The sequence below is a fragment of the Crinia signifera genome, chromosome 9 (genome assembly GCF_055691185.1).
Source record: "Crinia signifera chromosome 9, ASM5569118v1, whole genome shotgun sequence".
Taxonomy (NCBI): domain Eukaryota; kingdom Metazoa; phylum Chordata; class Amphibia; order Anura; family Myobatrachidae; genus Crinia; species Crinia signifera.
The window spans coordinates 144588044-144607164 of record NC_139225.1 but is presented as its reverse complement, the minus strand read 5'-3'; positions in this window follow the sequence as shown (position 1 = coordinate 144607164).

Sequence of the window (19121 nt, the reverse complement as noted above, 5' to 3'; positions counted from 1 at the left end):
TTTCTCTGGTAAGTTCCTTTACATGAATGAATCACTGAATGCTTTGATCTTTGTTATGAATGCTGATGACTATCTGTTGAATAAGCCTCTTACTACTTGGTGGTTATACCATCAGCCTTCTTATCTTTCCAGATGCTTTCTAGTTATATTACCACAGTAATTTTTTCCCTGAGTGGATGCTATAATTAGGTACAGTCTATCATCCCGTGCGTAGGATTGTGGAAAACATTTCAGAGGTAATTTTGCATATTATAGCTTACCAATATGTACATTTCCAGGAGACATTATCAACATTTTGAGTATCCTGAATTTAAATTGGTGTAGTTAATGAACGGTCAGACCCCTCACCTAGAATGATGGTGATTTCCACTTAACCAGCTACGTTTTGGACTTAGTTGCTGCTTATTTATAGGTTTCAAATCCATGCACATCGCTGGCATTTTAACCGCTGGGTAATAAACTTGACTATTTCTAACCTCACGGCACCTGTTGATCTGGGGACGGGAATTGCATAACATGGTTGTGACCACAACACTTTAGGCCTTATCTGGATATTTGCACAATGGCTGATAATGAAACCCGGGCGATAGAATAATCTCTCACAGAATATCTAATCTTCGCTGTTCTCTACGCAGGGTGGCAAATTCAGTAAAATTTTAAAAATGATCAATTTCTTTTTTCGGTACTTATTTCCGAGCATGGCGCCCGTCGTAGGTGATCGCATACCTTAACTTAAGGTATGCGATGGACGCGACCAACGCGATTTTAGGGCTATTTTTAGCCTTTTCCCCGACAATGAAAAAATCGCGTCCATCGCATGCCTTAAGTTAAGGTCCCGATGCGACCAATGCGACAGAGGCGATTTAACATTGAATGCATTGTATTCAATGTAAAATGCCTATGTAAAATCGGGTCCATTGTATGCCATTATAATGGCATACAATGCGACCGATGCAATGGACCCGATTTTACATAGGGAACAATGTTAAATGGGCCAATGGACCCGATTTTTCTTTGTATACCCACCCTGATGGGTATTTTACATGACAAATGCCCCCCCATTGTTAACGATACCTCACGATGAACGGCAACCCGAAGCGTGGCGAGTGCAGCGAGCCCGCGAGGGGCGACAGTACGCGTCCTCCGACCTTTTCATACCCCCACTATCCACGTCGGCGTGGAGTTGATTTTATATAGTGTGGCGAGTGCAAAGGTCGGAGGACGCGTACCGCCACCCCTCGCGGGCTCGCTGCGCTCGCCACGCTTCGGGTTGGCGTTCATCGTGGGGTGGCGTTTACAATGGGGGGCATTTGACCGATCAGGGTTGGAAAACAATGAAAATTGGGGTCTGTGGGGCATTTAACATTGGGGCCAATGTAAAATCGGGTCTCAGGGACCATTTTACATTGATTCCAATGTAAAAATCGCGTTGATCGCATCGCAAGCGATTTGGTTGCATGCGATGCGATCAACGCGATTTTTTGGGTCCCAATGGATACAATTTTTATCGCTGGCACTGTGCTAGGAAACAAGTACCCTTTTTTCTTTTTAATGTATTTATTACCAGTTTCTTATATAGCGCACATATATTCCGCAGCGCTTTAAAGAGAATAGTTGAACATTCACATCAGTCCCTGCCCTAGTGGAGCTTACAATCTATGTTCCCTACCACATGTACACGCACACACAGTCATTCTACAGTTTATTTTGTTGAGAGCCAAATAACCAGTATATTTTTAGATTGTGGGAGGAAACCGGAGTTCCCAGAGGAAACCCACACAAGTACGGGGAGAATATACAAACTCCAAACAGTTAGGGCCATGGTGAAATGATGTAAAAAAATTAACAAGATGTAATCAATTATGAACAGAAGAAAGATTGTTTAACAAGTTACCAACCCGACAACATAAAGAATATTTTTGAATTTGACGTAGATTCAGATATAGACTGACGCATTTCAAGCAGGAGATATCTGCATGCTCCTGAATATAGCACTGACTTTATGACTGAATGCATCTGGTCGGAATTAGTTGTCATATCTTCTGCATCAATTTATCAAGGCCGTGGTTGTCAGAACACCAGTGATACAATCTAATGTACCAGACGAAACGCGTCATATAAAATTAATTTATTTTTTTAAATACACCCGGATGGTGCACAAACTGTCCTGCTACTAGTACAGATGTTATTTAAACACCAAATATAACTGTATGCTCTCCCTAAATATGTAACTCCAACTTCTGAAGTTCTTCCTAATTTTGATATCATAGAAGGGGAAGAAGTGATATTTCCATTGGGGAATTTAGATTCTGGGAAAGCTACTCAATGTCAGGACTTCTGTGTTTAGGACCTGGGAGTCCCTCTGTGCAGCCGCAAGGGTTGCGGGGATAAGCCCATATACATCTGCCCCCACTATATGCAGGGGCAGATTGACAGTAGAACCCACAGGGAAGATCTCTGGGGGACTTGTCCTCCTGTGGGACCACCTGTGGATGAATGAGGGTAGCGGGTGATGGACTAGTGACGTGGGTGTGTTCAGGGGTAGAAGGTAGCAGGCGGCAAAGTTTTTCCATTGCCATTTTAAATTGCCAATCTGCAATGATACCCGTAAGGGCATTGTAGTGGAAAAAAGACAAGGATGGTTTTATGAAGAGCGTCCTCACCCCTTCAACAGACCCCACCCCCTCAACAAACCCCGCCTCCATGAGGGCTGCCTCCAAAAATGTCCAGGGCTGGTTATCTATCCCACTCTGCCCCCTGACTAAGGCCCTTATTCTGGTTCACTCGCAAAACCAAATTCCTTCTCAAATGGACAAAACAGGGGGGCAGATGTAACATGTAATGTAATTCTCTCTGCACAAGTTACATCGGCCCCCCCCCCCCACAGTGCACATGGTTTTGTCCATTTGAGAAGGAATTTGGCTTTGCGAGTGAACCAGAATAAGGGCCTATACGTTCCAGACCTTGGTACATATAGGAAAAATGGGGCAGATGTATTAAGCCGTGCGAAGAGATATACTGGAGATAAAGTGGAAGGAGTTAACGCACCAGCCAATCAACTCCCAACTGTCATATTTCAAACACAGCTGATTGGCTGGTGCGTTATCTCCTTCCACTTTATCTCCAGTTTATCTCTTCGCACGGCTTAATACATCTGCCCCAATGTGACCAAAGTACGAAAACATAACTTTTCAGGTTTTTGCATACATTTTCCCTTTAGTATATCCGTTCATTTCTATGAAACAAACAATATTGATGTAAAGAAATGAGGTCAAAATCTGAAAGAGCCTCCTGAACAGCTTTCATACATAAGAAACAACCAGAATCATCTCACTTCTCTTTTTCATCTTTAAATGCTTTGATTGAAAGTAAAACTGCGCAGAAAGGACACAAAATCAGAAGCAAAGCTTTGGGGTCATTCGGGGAGATTCCTCTTCTTGATGTACAATGGATTTTTCTCACTTCTCGTGGGACATTTCTATAACCATCTGACTCCTCTCTGTCCTTTATTAAGCCCCAAACACACTATATGAGAAAGTAAAAGTTATCACTCGAAAGGTTTCATCGATATCTTTTACTTTCTCGTCTAGGGTGTACACTAACGATGTATGTTCCCACGCATTGTTCCCACACATTGTTACCGATGCCCTTGCATCCTCTGTTGAGTACAAACAAGTGAAGACCTCGTTAATGAGGGCCATGCTCCAGCTGCAGCATGGCCCCCACTCCGCCCAGCCGTCAATTCCACCTGCTGGCATCGGCAAGTGTGTACCCCGCCTACCCCATTGCCGCTGATATCAGCGGAGGGCGGGAATCGCCTATTATGTACGGGGCTTTAGGGGGAGAGGTATGAAACATTAGTGAGACATAAAATTGAGAGAGATAAAGTACCAACCAACCAGCTCCTGGCTGTCATTTATCAAACACAGCCTGTAAGATGATAGGAGCTGATTGGTTGGTTGGTACTTTACCTCTCTCTCCACTTGGGTATGGGTCATTGGGTCAAGGTCGACATGAGTATTTCACTTTTTTTGCCCCACGAATGTCGACATAGTCGAAATGGACACAGTCAAAGTGTATCGTGTCCCCTTGCCTGGTGTGCTGCGCTTGCCATGCTTTGGGCACGGTGTCTCGCTACGCTCGGCGCACTATTCTATTCTCCCTCCATGCCCTGGTGGAAGGTAGGGCATAAAATACCGCCTTGTGTTGACCTTCCAACCCTGTCGACCTCAGCCATGTTAACCTTTTTTATTTGTCAACCTAACCCATGTCGACTTCAGTGGTCGACCCAATGCATGTCAACCGTAAATGGGTGGACCTTATGACAGTACCCCTTCCACTCCACATCTCTCTGCGAGCTTTACTAAATCTACCACCTAAGGGCAGCGCTATCACACTGCGCTATTCTGATACAATTGTGACATTGCCGTTCAGTAAAGGTGCCCATACACTAGCAGAGGCGCTGGAACGTTTTTAGGTTGGGGGGGGGCAAGATATAATCTCATTTTGGCGCCCCCTAAATTGCTATATGTTACCCCCGGGCACTATACACACTGGCAGCGGCATATATGCATGAGCATTATACACAGGGCAGCGGCATATATGCGTGGGCATTATACACAAGGCAGCGGCATTTACATATGGGCATTATACACAGGGCAGCGGCATATACACGTGGGCATTATACACCGGGCAGCGGCATATACATGTGGCCAGAGACACCAGGACTGACATTAATCCAGGGGTTGTCATTTACTCGTAAAAAGTGGAAAAAGTGGCAGTGTCACCCCCAAACAGATTTATGTGATTATGTCTGATTATGATATGATCAGACATAATTACATAAACCTGTTTGGGTGTGAATCCAGGGGTAAATGACAACCCCTGGATGTGTCAGTCACTGGGGAAGGGAGGGTGAGAGAAGCAGCATTGGCGGGCGCACATCTTCCCTGCCACCCGCCTGGCTATATTACTGATTAATCAGCTGCCCACCCGCCCGCCAGGCTATATAACTGATTTATTATCAGCCGCCCGCCCGCCCCTATATTACTTATGTATTATCATCCGCCCGCCCGCCCTCCTATATTACATACCAGGCGCCGGGGATGGCTGCTGCTGCTGCTGCCGCCGGGGAGATGTGTAGAAGATGCGCCCGCCAATCACAGTGTATGTGGAGGGGATGCGCCGGCAGTGATTGGCTGGCGCGTCTTATGCACATCTCCCCGGCAGCAGCAGCCATCCCCGGCGCCTGGTATGAAATATAGGCGGCCGGGCGGATGATACTTCTTTAATATAGGCGGGCGGGCGGCTGTAATATAGGCGGGCGGGCCGGACATACTGGCGCCTCAGTAATTTTGGGGGGGCAAGCTTCCCCCTCGCCCCCCCCGTTCCGGCGCCACTGTACACTAGTAAGATTTATCTTCAGATCTGGCTGGTTGGAACAAAAACATGGTTATGGATAAGTGACAGTTTGTCAGTTTTCCAGCATTTCCAAGCAAATGGTCAACTGTCATTCGCTCTCATCCATAACCATGTTTTTGTTCCAACCAGCCAGATCTGAAGATAAATCTGCCTGTGTATGGCCACCTTTAGACTCTTTTGCTGGGACACTGGCTCTAATAGATCCTGTACCAAAGAAGATCTGGGAGCAAAGTGATCACTCCCCAATCGCTCTTCTTCCTGGTACGGGTCCTCCGTGGCTAGTGGGCATGAGTGGCCAGGGCCAAGCTTCAGAGGTATCTGCCGCCATCTTTTAATGTTCGTGGGCACATGAAATATCCAGTAGATATTGTTTCAGAGGCTTAATTCTGGGAGGCATTGGAGGCACCTCTCCTCCCCTGCAAGCTTGAATCAGTTCATTGAAAGCCATTGATATCGATTCTGTGGCTGACTCCCCCTCCTAGCAGGACTATATTCATCACACTCTCTTTATTTTAAACATAACATACATACATACATACATACATACATACACCCACATATGCATATATATCTTTATATTAGGTCTATTATATTCCTCTTAGGAATTTTCTGGAAGCCCCCCCTTCCTCTCCCTTCCCTCTTCATGTGCTTTCATTCTGATTGGCTACTCAATCTGATTTGGCATTTTAAACCTTTCCTTAAAATAGCCGGGAAAGTGTCTTGACCAGTCATGGTGAGGTATAAGTGGTCGCTGTGGGGCAAATAACCCTTTTTGAGGATGACTAGTGAGTCCTGCCTTTGCGGAGGGGGGGGGGGGGGGGGCGTTGGACACTTCTTACCGAAGTGTCCTCACCATGCCATAAGATCTTCACAGCGCAGGTTATACCTTTAGTTAGATGGGGCTCCGCCGTTTTACATTTGGGGCATTTGAGTTGCCGCCATTATTTAACAACCTTAGACAGGAGCTGATCGTAATAACTCCTTCCTTGCCATCCCCATACAAAAAGGGTCCTACCAACTAAAAAACACTCTATGACCTTTTAACTTACGCGGTTGTGTCCGTGTGTTTAGTTTAGTGATAAGATAGCTTAATATTAAGGTAAGATTAATCGCAATAATTTAATAGATGCCTAATTGAATAAAATCACGATATCCGCCTGTTTTTATTGGCTGTAATGGCATTGGGGATAATAGACTATCCCCCTATTAGTTTCTGCCCCAAAGCACCAGACTGGCACTGCTGTTCCTGAAGTTAAGCTGGGTACACATCTATACAATCCCTGTTTTCTTGCGACCGTTTGACCGACCATAGACAAGACGGACAGTCCACAAACAACAGCCGATACGCGCGTACACACCTGCACAATTTACTTGCGACGTCCGATGTACTCCCGTCCATACAGTCACAAGAAAAAGATTGTACCACCGTACACACTCTCTCGATTTGGGCTATTGACACAATATATATAAACAAAATTACCATAATGGGCTGGGTTAAGGGCATACCAAAACAAAGAGGCGTGAGCACAGAACCTAAACAAAAGTCGGGGTACGTGTCTACAGTCAGCCGGCAGGGTGACTATGGACAGATGGACAGATACCGCAAACTGCTATAAAGACGGGGTAAAGCGTCTACAGTCAGCCGGCAGGGTGACTATGGACAGATACGGCAAACTGCTATAAAGACGTGGTTATAGCAGTTTGCCGTATCTGAATCTGTCCATAGTCACCCTGCTGGCTGACTGTAGACGCATACCCTGGGTGACTAGGGACAGATACAGCGAGCTGCTATAAAGACGGGGTTATAGCAGTTTGCCGTATCTGAATCTGTCCATAGTCACCATGCTGGCTGACTGTAGACGCGTACCTCGGGTGACTAGGGACAGATACGGCGAGCTGCTATAGAGATGGGGTGCATGTACATTATGATTATTTCTTTAAATACACATGGGGAGAGGTGAACGCTTCTTGTGCTGTAGGAGAGAGCATGCAGCTATGGAACGCCCACATGGGTGTTCCAGCTTTGGCAGTATATTCGCAAGAACGGCAGCATATCGATCGAACGTGCATTCACACTGCACTTTTGTTCCGATATGGGCCCGTCCTGTCGGATGAATATTAAACAGCACTGAACCTTCGACCGAGTATGGACGGACAAGACCGTTTTTGGCCATTTATCGATCATACAGAGGGAGTAGGAACAGTGTACGCACCTATACAATCAAACAGTCGCTCGTCCCAGAACGGAAGAACGCCCTGACGATTGTATATATGTGTACCCAGATTTACTGTACCAACTCTACGGCGAGTCCCACATTCCTGTGCATGGCGTTATCAGCATCTCCCATTGCAGGCGACATCTCTCCCTCCGCACTATACACCCCCCAGGCTGTGTCTATCTACCCTTTTCCTGTTTTTTGTTCTGACTTTTCCATTGTTATGTTTACTGTCTGCCACCATTGTGCATCCTCTCCTCTTGCTGCGGACCCCTGCTACTCTTTCCTATAAGCAGTAATTAATCAGCTAATAGCTCGTGTGCTGTTCGTCGCTATGTTCCTGCTGATAATACTCCCCTCTGCTTTCAGTGTCACTAAATGTGTGACCTTCATTTCTGCTTGGATGTTCCATTACGGCCTTAATTGGAACGCATCCAGCAGACTTGATTCTATTTCCTCATCTGTTATTCGGAATCATTATGAATTTTCCATGAATGTAAAATATCCAATGATATAACAGACACTGTTTAGCCGATAGTTTATCTCTCGGGCTGCGCTGTAGTTATGGAAGAGCCGCACTGGTCTCGGCCCAGATTGGGGTTATAATGGCAGTTACTGTAGCGAGTTACATTAACACTTAAATGCCACTGAGCTTCCTATCATAGCTCTGCATGTGCCGGGGTCACGCGCACTGACTTCATGAGACAGATATTTCAAATAAGAGGTGATAGTGATAACAGGCTTGAATAACCCCCAAAGGCAAAGTGGGTTTTGAAGGGATGGATTACGCCTGTTATTGTGTGCGTTATTATTAACAAATGGATGGTGAAAGGGTGCCTAGACCTCGTGGGGTCTTCAGGTGTGTACACACTGTATGTTCGCCACCGCCACTGAGAACAGGGGCAGCGCAGTGTCTGCAACAGCAGGTGCATACACACATGGCGATGGTGGCGGGGGGGGGGGGGGGGGGTAGTAGGGGTAAAGGATATATAAAATGCATTGGCTATTTTTGCCTATGGGCTGCAGCCCCCCCCCCCCCCCAGGTAAAATCCGCCACTGTAGTGAATCCAGATGCAGTCTGCAGTGACAGGGGGTGCCTGCATCGCGGTACCCCAGCGGCGGCTGTGGCAAGGGGCAGCCCCCCTCCCCCATGAAGGTACGAGCCGCCACAATCTGTTGTGTCCATCACAAGATGGCTTCTTAGATGCTAACTCAGTGACCGCCTCATAAAGGATTTTTCCGCCTGAATTGAGCATTTGTATTTTCGCGGCTCCGCTATTCAGCTATATGGGGGTTGCACTAATGGGGTATGGGTCATAAATCCAACAGTAAAAAGTTGCCAGCGTCTCTAGATCAACCCCAAAGTCAACATTAAAAAATATCAATACAAGCAAAACGTCAACATGAAATAGTCGACACGGGAAAAGGTTGACATGAGGTTTGTTTTTGTGGTGGCAATTTGTAACTTGTAGCCCATGGAATTAGTGTACCGTGTCCTCTAGTTTCGCTCACCTGCTTCTGGCAGGGGCGGCCACACTTTGGGGGTTATTCAGACTTGATCGCTGGGCTGCGGGATTTCAGAGTCTAGCGATCAGGTAAACGCTGCACCGCCGCCGTAGCAACTCCCTGTACACCATCGAGTGATTTTCCCCCTGCTTGCTGCGCCGAGTAAGTCTTGACTTACTTTGCGTTGCGATGGCCGGGGGGAGAAGGAGGCGGCTGATGAAGCCATCGGCCCTCCCTCTCAACGGCCGTGGAACATGCATGTGGCTTTAACATGCGCACAGTGTACCAAGCGCTTGCATGGTCATTTGAAAATCGACTTCGCAGCACTGCTGACTATCCTGAATTAAACCCATACGCAAGACTGGGGAAACCATTAGATGATTCGGGAATTGCTTATGGATTTATGGGGAATAGCGAGTAGCGAGGTGACGGACACTCTCACAGGCGCGCCACTGAACCTGATCATATATGTGAGTCGAAATCTACATTCTGAGACATAAATGGGTCCTAGAGGGGAATATTCATGTCTCCTGGTTAAAGGCTTCATCCGGATCCAACATAGTTTCCTGTGTCAGAGTCATCTGCGGACTCAAAGGGGAGTCACAGGAAGAGGCGTGAGAGGAGATACTGCAGAAGGGGATCTACCACCAGATCCTGTCTGCAGACCTGGTGCTTTCCCTATTACATGCTGTGAGTAGGATAATGATATAATGAGAAGTGTGACTGTAACAGAGAACGTGCCCTACTCAACTGTGGGGATGATTTATCAAGCAATGAAATGGGAATGGAAGTGGACCATTGTAAAAGTTGCCCATACAGTAGCAACCAATAAGCTTTGAGCTAGCATTTATCAAGTACCTTAAAATGAACTGTAGAAGTTCATTGGTTGCTATGTGTATTGTCTCCATTGGTCCACCTCTGTGCTCCTGCTTGATGCAACAACACCTTCATATTCAAACAGCGATCCAAGGTCCCCCTTAGTAATTTTGGTCCTTGTGGAAGTTAGGATGGGGAGATGTTAGACCCTCCTGGACCTTTCACATTTTCTGTAGTGTAGGGATTACATCTGGTGATCAACTTTTATGGGGGCACCTAATCTCTAATAGATGAACCCTCTTAATCAATATTGGAGACCCCATATCTGTCTCTGCCAGGATGGCGGCGGTGGTGTGCCTGCATGCCCTGCATTGTACCAGAACGCCAGAACGCCAGCGCTATAATGGTATCCACCTTCTCCCTTGCTCCCACCAGTCCTGATTTCCAGTGGTGCAAGGTAAGTATGGGTGCCGGACGGGATCCCGACAGTCGGGATCCCGACAGTCATTAACCCAACGTTGGGATCCCGACTGTTAAAACACCGACGGCCGGGTTCCCGACGGCCGTTGGGTATTTTCCCTCATGGGGGTCCATGACCCTTATAGAGGAAGAAAAGACTAGGTGGCGAGCGTAGCGAGCCCGCAAGGGGCTTTGTTGCGCTGGCCACGCTGTCTGAGACCAGGCAGTCGGGATCCCGACGTCGGGATAATGATGTCGGTGAATCATACCACACCCGGTAAGTATCTGCTTCTTCCATTTTTTAATGTACAGTACAGTACCCTGCTTGTCTCATCATCTGCGATAAAGAAGAGACAGACTTTACTAATGAGTAATGTTTTATTTCATAGGATTGACATAGTGCGTACACATTAGACGATATGGAACTAAAGTAGGAGTTAGCAAATCCTCTGCATTACATTTTGATATAGTTCTAAAGAACTGGAGATCAGTGGAGGTAGTACCAATATTCAAAAAAGGAAAAAGTGTTGACCCAGCTAATTACAGACCTGCAAGCTTAACATCATGGGGAAATTATTTGAGGGGCAATTTAAGAGATAAGATCCAGGAATATTTAGAGAGGCATCCTATAATCAGTGGTAACCAGCATGGGTTTGTGTAGAATCATTTGCACCAAACTAACCTAATACATTTTTAGGAGGAATTCAGCAAGAACCTAGACATTAGTGTGACACGCCAACGGCAGGGGTGTATGATTTACCTTGAGTTGCTGGATACTCGTGGTTCGCACTGGTTCTTCTCCTCGTCGGTTGCGGGGACCGCGCCGCCCCAAGAACCCAAGCAAGGCGTTCAGCGGGTGCAACTGTTTACGTTTTATTTAATGTATATAGGACATAAAAGGTTAAAGTGCACCAAATTCGGCAACAGTGTTTCAACGACTTACGGGCCTAATAACAGTCTATACCCGTCTAACAGGTTAACGTTCCACTAATGTCGATAAACTACGTGACCTACTCCCGAACGTTTATCCAGTATACTGGAGAGTGGGTACACCGATCCTGCAGACCGCCAACTGGGTCCTTACAGGCAACAGTATTCCCACTCGACTATGCAGATAACAATAAATGGCCCTCGGCCTATGCTAAACACACATACTGGGTACCCGACATACCATACAGAAACAATGCAAATAGTAACGAGTATATAAAGTGAGAATAGACACGATAGCACGTAGTGTTGGGTGGATACTCTCCTTGGTGTGTATCCTGATGAAGCGTTCCTGATTAGGTAAGGTGGACACAGTACCTTAAATCCTGGGAAGGACTGACTTCCAGAAATAGTCACTTACGCCACAAGGTGGCAATGTTCCCTAGGTCAGGCCAATGTACAAGCAAGACTTCACAATTCACATAACTCCCTAACTGGGACTCCCTGGGGTGAAAGCAGTAACTCCCCTGCTGAGATGGGGCCTGTGTGGTACAGGATGTATGCCCACCAGTACTTGACTGTCAGTCCAGAGAGGCTAGGGGCGTCCTGGATGGGCAAGGAGGGGAGGGGTGCCTGGATGTTGTGTGCTGCGTTGGTGGCAGGATGGCACTAGGGCAACCAGCATAGGGGTACCTGGTGTCAGGAGCAAGGTGCAGGCTCCTGCCCGTCACGATCAGGTCCCTGGACGCTGGCGCTGGTCACTCTTCTGCAGGAGGGCTGCTAGTGTGGGCGCTGCTATTGCAGCGTTGCCGCACTCAGCCAGCCACTTCTGCGCTGCTGGGCTCCCCACTCCGGTCTCTGCTCGCCCCTCTCCTTCTTCCCGATGTGCGCCTGGGGGTCGGCGGGGGTCGCACTCTTCACGCGCCGCGTCCCGGCTCCCGGCGTGTGTCTGGGGTCAGCGGGGGTCAGGCACTCTTCACGCGCCGCGTCCCGGCTCCCGGCGTGTGTCTGGGGTCAGCGGGGGTCAGGCACTCACCACTACGCGCCGCTCAGCCTCCCTCTCGCAGCTCCTTCTCCACTGCGGGACCGGCTGTGTGGTTGCCGCTGTCGCTCCCTGCTCTCCTTCTTGCACGCCGGACGCCACGCCACCGGAGCCTTCCAGGTCAGCTTTTCTCCTTCCGCGCGCCAACTCTCCTCTCGGCCTCCCGGTCACCGTCCTCCCTTGTTCTCCTCTCCGGCGGTGTCTCTCTTGTAGCTCCGCCTCCCTCCTTTTTACTGGTTCCCCCGCTCTGTCCGTCACCCGGGGGTTCTGTTTTCGCGCCCTCCGCTGCCTCTAGGAGTAACCCCTTAGGTCCTGGACGCGGGGTTTTCACAAGGGCTGCGGTTGCCTAGCAACCCAGCACACATCGTCCCTGCTGGGGTGCCACACATCCACCCACTTTAAGGATGCTCGTCCTCGGGCATCGAACTAGAAAGGTTCCGGAAAAAGTCTCCTGAATTCAGGTTCAACTATTTACTGCCCTCGGGAAAGGGGCCACATAAGCAAGTCACATTTACAGTTCTTTACCCAATATGTACAGTACACAACATTGGTACATTATGTATAACATATCTATTCCCTGTACCGCAGGGGTAGCACACCCCTCGTGTCTCCAACTGAACGCCTCGCTCCAGTCCCCGGGGGCGCGATCCCAGCGAGTTCCGGCGCAGGGTCATCGATCCTCAGACTGGTCTGCGGCTGTACATCCGGAGATACCGGCATGGACCATCTTGCGGCAGGATAATCGTTGTCCAGGTTTTTTTTGCTGCTCGACTTGAAAAAGACGGGGGTTTGAGTCGGATACGGTTCGATCCGGTTGCAATGGGTCCGCTGTGAGTGGGCACCCTCCCATCTCGCATCCAATTTACTCTTGGAACGATTGTTTCTTCTGAGCAATGGGGTCCCAGCTGGTATGCGGTCAGCGTGGGTCTTCTGGTAGTCTCTACTTTGCGCCAACTTTTGGTTACCCAAAGCTCTGGTGGAAGCCAATCTGAGTCGACGTTCTTGTACCCGGGGCGGTACTGGACTGGTGAAGGTTGGTGTCTCTATCTGTTCGCTGCTATCCTCCACCTTTCCCTCCGGGTGTAGCGGTAAGCGGGAGGGGGCGTCGGGGTTGGTGTGGTTGCGCCTGCTTCGGCACCGGTGAAAACGCCTGCGGCCACGGCGCTTGTCGGGATCAAACCGGCTTCCTTTCACGGGTACCCCCCCTGGGCCCGTCACATCTATCGCTCTGGCACCCTTTTCTCCTTCTGCCACATTGAATTCCAGCATCTCGCCATCGTTGACACTGTGCAGGAACCTCTGCGGGTGGTTTCTCCTTATGGCCGTCCGATGGACGAAAACATCCTCTTTCGTGTCATTCCGTTCAATGAAGCCATATCCTCTTCGGACATTAAACCATTTGACAGTTCCTTGTGCCCGTGTGGCCGGCAACTTCTTCGCCACCTGGCACCTCTGGACGCAGATGATGTGCTGCAGTGTTACCTCCTCGGCCTGATCCGGGTTAACCTGTTCCTGCTTTAGCGTCACCATAAGCTCTTCCGGGCAATGTCTTAGGATGTTCATGCCCAGGATGATGGGGGCAACCTTTCCTTCCCCGCAGGTGATCACCAGAAACCCCTGTTTGGGTAAATGCGTCCGTCCAATCCTCAGGTCGGCTTCCCAGTCCCCGTTGCAGGTGACCTCTCGACCGTTGGCAGCAACCACTTTCACCTGCGTGGGGGGTGGTCTAAATGGTACTTCTTTCCCCCAATATTTTTGAAGAGTGGGTAATTGTATCATCGATACTTGTGACCCGGTGTCGATCATGGCTATTGTTTCTATCCCGTTGATCCACACCTTGGTCCTCGGGCATTCTCCTACATATTGGGCCCACCAATCCTCCGGGTCTGGATCTACTCCCGGTGTTCTCCCCGAGGTTCGGGCCCTGGCCTCGGGGCGTTGAAGTTTAAAGGCTCCGGACGGTAGCAATTTCGTTCCACGTGCCCTGGTTCCTGGCACCGTCTGCAGATGGGGCGCCCTTGCCCATCGAATCGGTCAGTGCTCCGGCGGCCGTTTTCGCTGGGGGTGTCCCACCGGTTGCCCGCTTCCCTGCGGCTTTCGGCCCGCCGCCCGGGTTCTCTCTCATTGTACGTTGGTGTTCTAGGTCGCTGGCGCATTTCTCTCTGTATGTCGGCCATGCCGACTGTGAGGTTCTCGATTTGTTTTTGTAACATCTTGAACTGGTCATCTGGCAGGTTCTGTGCAGCCTGTATGACCGTGTCTCTGTCCTTCTTTGCCCTTTCTGGGCTTGTAGGGGGGGTTCTCCGGGGGTACTGCTGTTCACGGAATCCCAATAGTTCGGGGTATTCCTCTTCCTCTTCTTGCGTCCCGACTACCCCAAGAGCAGCATCCTTGAAGTCGGCGAAGGTTACGCCCACCATCTGTCTTCGCAACAACCTCAGTTGCGCCCGTATGTTCTCTTGTCTGGTCCCTTCGATCAGCTGGACTATTAGTGTCTCGTCCACGTTCCTCATTTCCTCCGGGTCGACGGCTTGTATTGCCTTACTTAATTCTATTAGGCTGAGAGCATAATCCCGTAGCGTCTCGCCTGCTCGTTGCTTCCTTCCGTACAGCTTCAATTTTAATTCTGGGAGACTTCGCGTCTCAAAGGTGGTGGATAGCTTCTTCAGTATCTGTGCTACTGTCATTCTGTGTTCGGGTGCCCATGATCTGACCTCCCGGAGAGCAGATCCCGTTAGTTGTCCTATCAGAATCTGAACCTTCTGTTGTTCTTGTAGGGTGTACAATAAGCTTGTTGACTCCATCCCCCTCTTGAATTCCTCGAATGTGGTTCCCGGCGCCTTCCTTTTGTCTCCACTGTAGCTGGGTAACCATGACGCCCCGAAATAGTACGGAAGTGTGATTGGGGTGGTTGGTGCAGCAACGGCTTGTCCTTGTTGTTCACCTCCGGGTGCTGGTATCCCTCCGCCTTGTGCTGGCGCCGCTGGTTGCGCCGGTGCTTGTACCGCCGGTTGTGCGGCTTGCTGCTCCATCTTCCTTGCTTGACTGTTCTCTCAGCCGACTCGTATCCTGTTCGGTCTGACGCCAAGTGTGACACGCCAACGGCAGGGGTGTATGATTTACCTTGAGTTGCTGGATACTCGTGGTTCGCACTGGTTCTTCTCCTCGTCGGTTGCGGGGACCGCGCCGCCCCAAGAACCCAAGCAAGGCGTTCAGCGGGTGCAACTGTTTACGTTTTATTTAATGTATATAGGACATAAAAGGTTAAAGTGCACCAAATTCGGCAACAGTGTTTCAACGACTTACGGGCCTAATAACAGTCTATACCCGTCTAACAGGTTAACGTTCCACTAATGTCGATAAACTACGTGACCTACTCCCGAACGTTTATCCAGTATACTGGAGAGTGGGTACACCGATCCTGCAGACCGCCAACTGGGTCCTTACAGGCAACAGTATTCCCACTCGACTATGCAGATAACAATAAATGGCCCTCGGCCTATGCTAAACACACATACTGGGTACCCGACATACCATACAGAAACAATGCAAATAGTAACGAGTATATAAAGTGAGAATAGACACGATAGCACGTAGTGTTGGGTGGATACTCTCCTTGGTGTGTATCCTGATGAAGCGTTCCTGATTAGGTAAGGTGGACACAGTACCTTAAATCCTGGGAAGGACTGACTTCCAGAAATAGTCACTTACGCCACAAGGTGGCAATGTTCCCTAGGTCAGGCCAATGTACAAGCAAGACTTCACAATTCACATAACTCCCTAACTGGGACTCCCTGGGGTGAAAGCAGTAACTCCCCTGCTGAGATGGGGCCTGTGTGGTACAGGATGTATGCCCACCAGTACTTGACTGTCAGTCCAGAGAGGCTAGGGGCGTCCTGGATGGGCAAGGAGGGGAGGGGTGCCTGGATGTTGTGTGCTGCGTTGGTGGCAGGATGGCACTAGGGCAACCAGCATAGGGGTACCTGGTGTCAGGAGCAAGGTGCAGGCTCCTGCCCGTCACGATCAGGTCCCTGGACGCTGGCGCTGGTCACTCTTCTGCAGGAGGGCTGCTAGTGTGGGCGCTGCTATTGCAGCGTTGCCGCACTCAGCCAGCCACTTCTGCGCTGCTGGGCTCCCCACTCCGGTCTCTGCTCGCCCCTCTCCTTCTTCCCGATGTGCGCCTGGGGGTCGGCGGGGGTCGCACTCTTCACGCGCCGCGTCCCGGCTCCCGGCGTGTGTCTGGGGTCAGCGGGGGTCAGGCACTCTTCACGCGCCGCGTCCCGGCTCCCGGCGTGTGTCTGGGGTCAGCGGGGGTCAGGCACTCACCACTACGCGCCGCTCAGCCTCCCTCTCGCAGCTCCTTCTCCACTGCGGGACCGGCTGTGTGGTTGCCGCTGTCGCTCCCTGCTCTCCTTCTTGCACGCCGGACGCCACGCCACCGGAGCCTTCCAGGTCAGCTTTGCTCCTTCCGCGCGCCAACTCTCCTCTCGGCCTCCCGGTCACCGTCCTCCCTTGTTCTCCTCTCCGGCGGTGTCTCTCTTGTAGCTCCGCCTCCCTCCTTTTTACTGGTTCCCCCGCTCTGTCCGTCACCCGGGGGTTCTGTTTTCGCGCCCTCCGCTGCCTCTAGGAGTAACCCCTTAGGTCCTGGACGCGGGGTTTTCACAAGGGCTGCGGTTGCCTAGCAACCCAGCACACATCGTCCCTGCTGGGGTGCCACATTGGCAATGCTGTAAATGTGGTCTACTGGATTTTGCAAAGACCTTTGATACTGTGCCACATAAGAAGCTGATCAATAAAATGGAGGATTTAGGACTAGGGGTAAAGATGTGTAGCTGGGCAAGAAATTGGCTGCATGATTATAGAACTGGAAAAAGTCTAGAGAAGGGCAACCTAGCTAATAAAATTGATGGAGTCTTTAAGCTATGAGGAAAGAGGAATGTTTACGCTGGAAAAGAGACGTTTAAAGGGGAGACATGAATAACATGTACAAATATATCAGGGAGCAGCATAATGAGAGAGGCAGGGGATGACAGAGAGAGGCGGAATGTGATAGGGAGAGGCAGGGGGAGGCAGTGTGTGACAGGGAGAGGCAGAGGGAGGCAGTGTGTGACAGGGAGAGGCAGGTGGAGGCAGTGTGTGACAGGGAGAGGCAGGGGGAGGCAGTGTGTGACAGTGAGAGGCAGAGTATGTCAGGGAGAAGCAGGGGAAGCCAGTGTGTGACAGGGAGAGGCAGGGGGAGGCAGTATGTGACAGGGAGAGGCAGAGGATGACAGGGAGAGGCAGAATATGACAGGGGGAGGCAGTGTGTGACAGGGACAGGTAGAGGATGACAGGGGGAGGCAGTGTGTGACAAGGAGAGGCAGAGGGAGGCAGTATGTGACAGGGAGAGGCAGAATGTGACAGGGAGAGACAGGGGGAAGCAGTATGTGACAGGGGGAGGCAGTGTGTGACAGGGAGAGGCAGAGGGAGGCAGAATGTGACAGGGAGAGGCAGAATGTGACAGGGAGAGACAGGGGGAGGCAGTGTGTGACAGGGAGAGGTAGAGGATGACAAGGAGAGGCAGGAGGAGGCAGTGTGTGACAGGGAAAAACACTGGGTGACAGGAAGAGGGTGATAGGGGCCGCAGTGGACCCCTTAATCCTCAGGGCCCCGGTGTACTACCACTGCTACACCAGTGGTAGTTCTGCCTCTGAAGTGGAGAGTGATAAACAATCAGCCAATCAGCTCCTGTCATATCACAGGTTGGGTTTGAAAAATTACTGGTAGGAGCTGATTGGCTGGTTGTTTACCATTCAGTACTTTTTGAAGCTTGATACATGTGGCCCTAGAGGAAAGGAGATGTCATACCTCTAGAAGGAAAGGCTTTATTGCGGTCAGAGCAGTAACGGTATGGAACTCTCTGCCAGAAGAGGTGGTGCAGGTAGACACAATGAATTCATTTAAAATAAAGTTGAACCAACATGATATTTCCATTGTGTCATCGCACTCGTCGGAAGCTACAGAATCATTACCAATATGGTCTAGTGTGTGCCGAGCGTTATAGCTTATGCTGTGAGCGGGTCTGAGCTGTGTGTATGGCCTGTTGGTACATTGCACGGTGGTTTCGCTGTGTAGTCTGAACTTGCAACATTCCAGAAGAACTGAGATCTCACATGATTTATGCACTAGTCAATTGGAGAAGGAGAAAGGGGAACTCACCGTCCCTATCACACATAAACCCCATGGTGGTGTATGCAGGGTTGCCGGGAGGCTGGGATCACATGGTGTGTCCAGGTCGACACACCGTTCTGCACCAGTCTGCAGGTCGACAATAATAAGGTCAATAGGGTAGAGTTTTTCATGTTTTTTTTCATACTTCACTATGGGCCTTATTCTGATCGGTGCGGCCCGATCAGAATATGCGGCCGCGACCGTGCAGGCGAATCCCCGCCTTCCATACGGATCGCCACCTGCCGTCCGTACGCGGATATGTGGCGATCCGCATGAAATTGGACGGGGATACGCCTCCTCCGTCTTGGGAGCAGCCCCTGCATTCGATGGTCGCCGAATGCAGGGCCGCACGCTCCACCAGGTCCCGCCACACAAGACCACACGGATCATGTATGGGGGCGGGCAGCTGACATCCGGCGATGTCAGATGCCCGCCCCCTACACACGCGTCACGGCCTCATTACCATGCATACGCCCCGCGTTTGCATGGGAACGCCCATGAAACGCGGGGCGTATGCATAGGGT